Source organism: Tribolium madens, unplaced genomic scaffold (genome assembly GCF_015345945.1).
Source record: "Tribolium madens isolate multiple individuals breed KSU strain unplaced genomic scaffold, Tmad_KSU_1.1 Scaffold_7;HRSCAF=85;Tcas5.2_LG10, whole genome shotgun sequence".
Taxonomy (NCBI): Eukaryota; Metazoa; Arthropoda; class Insecta; order Coleoptera; family Tenebrionidae; genus Tribolium; species Tribolium madens.
In genome coordinates, this window is record NW_025401050.1 from 8,247,226 (window position 1) to 8,250,480 (window position 3,255).

Here is a 3,255-nt window from a genome sequence, read left to right on the forward strand (position 1 = left end):
AAAATCCTTGTTACGGCCCTGGGTCTCACTGATATACGCTAAAAATTTTGAACAATATTAAAGCATCAAATTGAAGTCTATACAAGGTGTATCAGAAATACGTGTGTTAATTTTAACATGTAACACATTTCGATAAATAATATTTTTTTTCTATTTGTAATTTTTTAATAAAAGCTTACAAATTTGATTTAATATTTGGAAAAGATAACATATCAAAACGTATACGCGCCTATGGGTATCAAATTAAAAATTACGAAATATTTTATGATAGGAACTACATTAAAAGAACTGCATTGTTGTGATTATTTATTAACATTGAACACGTATTTCTGATACACCCTGTATAATCCTCGATCTTTTGGACTAGCAATTTTTTTAAATCAATTATAAATATTTTTGCGCCGGCCCTGTATAGCAATATAATTCTTTCTGAAACGAAAATTTACTTTTATTTCAGAGATGATTCCTTTAATTTTTTTTCCATGAATGACAAAACAGACACTTCAATGGGAAACATAAAAATATAATTTAAAAACATAATCATAACAACTCTGTATTGTAAAATGACTAATTCAATAAAGCTGAACAAAAAAATGAAAAAAAAAAAACAATACAACCTCGTTACTCCGAATCAATAGAATAGTTACTACGTATACTGTAGACTGCAAGGAATCAAAAAACTGTGTCAATACCAAATTAGTTTGAAATTGAACTATTGAACGCGTGTTCAAAATCGAGTCTGATTTTTGTTCATTTTTATTTATTTTCTGCTATTTTTAAGCAAATTTGGGAAAAACGAAATTAGAGATATTTCAGTTTCTAATGTAGATTTCTACATATTTTATCAAATGTGAGATAGAGAGGAAAATAATTGATGAAATTGAATTAAATGTCAGAATATTAGCTGTTCCACTTAATGAGGTTACACTGTAGAACATTCGTCTTTTAGAAAGTGACGTTATGATAATTTACAATATTTAAATCAACTGAAGTATACTAAAAAAAATTGTGGGAAATTTAGTCCATAATTCGTAGGTATTTAGATGAAAGAGAATTTCGATTTAATTAATGATGCTGATAATTTCGGTGCATTTCTCCCTTCGTGAATGTTATGGCATTTTGATTAAATTATATCACCTATAGCAGTACGAATCTAGTGGTGGGGCACCTGACGCAGTCCTGCAATAGTGGGACTGTTTAACAACATAGTAGCCCCCAGATTTGAAATCCATTTGAATTAAACAATCATTGATATCTCCGATCAGTTCTTTCCGGCAACGAAAGTGTAATAACAGTGATGGAAGTTTAAAATCAGTGACTTTTTTTTGTGATTTTTGTGTAAAAAATTTAAGGTCAGTGCAAATTACTGCAAGCTTCTCTAGGATCAAAACTGGTTTCTTTAATTAATTTCAACAATTTGCTGTATATTGCCCCGGTTTTGCAGCTGACAGAATTGGAACTTCTCATTCTCATTTTTTTTATTGCGAGGAAAATTTAGAAATACTTTAATTAACTATTGGTACAAATATCGTAAAATTTTTTCGATAAAATTGTTTGTTCATTCATCATACGCTACTTATTTGAACAAACAATCTAAACGTCCGTGTAAAATGTAGAGAAACCTCTGCAATGATATATAAAATAGAGAAAATAATTTAAACCACTTTCACTTCACTTAAAATAAAAATATTCCGTGATAAAAGTAATTATTAATTTACGCTGGATCGTACAAAACTCATAAATGTTGGTGAAGGTTAATTGCATAATTTTGTAAAACTTTATTAAAGAGATTCTTCCCATCCAGTGCCGTAGAAAATTATTCAATTATTCTTGTTGGCCACTATCGTAAAAATTAAAACTCAATTTTTAACAAAAATAGGAGCATTGTTTCTAAATTACCCACAAATCCTTGAAATTGTTTACTTTGACCAGGACAAAATGTGACAATCAGGACTTTGTACAAAATATTGTGTGGGAATTAAATCTAATAAGCGTAACATCCAAATTTAGTTGAATACTGTTTCGTAATAAGGTTAAGCCATGTCTAATGAGATCCTGTTAGGATACAAATTTTTACAAATGGTATATCCTTTTTCAATATTCTGTTTATCACGATTTTTCGTAGCCAACGAAACATGAAATTACTTGATCGATTTTTTATTTCAAATAAGTCACATTTATACAATGCACAATTTTTACACGGGTTATTAAGAAGGTTAAATTTTCTGATGATGACAGTGTCCTTTTTATGTTTATTTCCTTGTTGAAACAAAATAATTAATAAGTGTTCCTACTCTTCGAATAAAACCTGAAAACATAGTAACCCATGTTATTCAAGGTCAATAAATTCAGTAGGACTTAGAAAACAATATAATATTTTCTTTATTTCTTATATAAAACAATTAAGCCTATTGTATTATTAGTGAGTAGGAAAAGTTTGTTGGAATATTCGCTTGGCTACATTCCATTTGCATTTACACTGTTATTAACATGTAATTTCCCGGATTTGATCATTTAGAGGTATTACGAATTTTAATTGCACTAAATTTCTGAAAAAAATTTTTTTATTATAATTAAATAAAATAAAAACTTTTTTATGTGGATAATGATAGAAGAAAAAATATCATCCTTTGTCCTGGAAAGTCAAAGTATCAGAAATTCTCTTAGATTAGCGTTTATTGTCTGTTTAATGCAAATGTATTTTTTTGCAATCTTTTTAGTCTAGAAAGCTGAGAATACGAGTAGTTTGTAAAAGTTCGTATCCTTTCATCAAAGCAAATGATTTATTGTAGTCCTTTTTTTTAATGAAAAAAACACTTTTCTTGAAATCAATTAACAAATTTTGAAGAACTTTAGGTGAGTTTTAAGGTCAAAAGTGATACTTGTTTATAATTTTTACTGGTCAAGTTCAAGGACGTTGCCAAATTTATTTCATCTTTTAATTTATTTTTATTTTGTCAATCGCTTGTCGTAATTTCACATAGTTAATTGTTATTATTTCTTAAATACAAGAATCATAATAATTGTAAATTTGTAAAATAGTTACAATAAACGTAATTCAGATAACAACATTATTATTATTTACCTCCCGTAAACAACAATAAAATGTTATTTTTATATCTTAAAAATGACCACATGGGTCCTTGAATAAATCGGTGCAAAAAGTAATTAAAAAAATTTTGGTCATGCAAACATTTTTGCATTTTTTTTATTAGTTATTCAATGAGAAATGTTTTCAAATTATTGTTGTCTCAT

At 27.6% G+C, this 3,255-nt stretch overlaps 1 protein-coding gene across 2 annotated transcripts in view; it reads left to right on the forward strand.

The window, feature by feature from the left end:
* LOC123010223 overlaps positions 1–3,255 on the forward strand; it is a 16,780-nt gene that overhangs the window by 2,856 nt on the left and 10,669 nt on the right. Inside the window, exon 1 of one of the 2 annotated variants that reach the window (XM_044406933.1) lies at positions 1,200–1,352. The exons of the other annotated variant lie outside the window; for it this stretch is intronic. The gene's annotated coding sequence lies outside the window, so the exon portion shown is untranslated. Of the gene's footprint in view, positions 1–1,199; positions 1,353–3,255 lie in introns of those variants that run through there. 2 annotated transcript variants of the gene reach the window in all.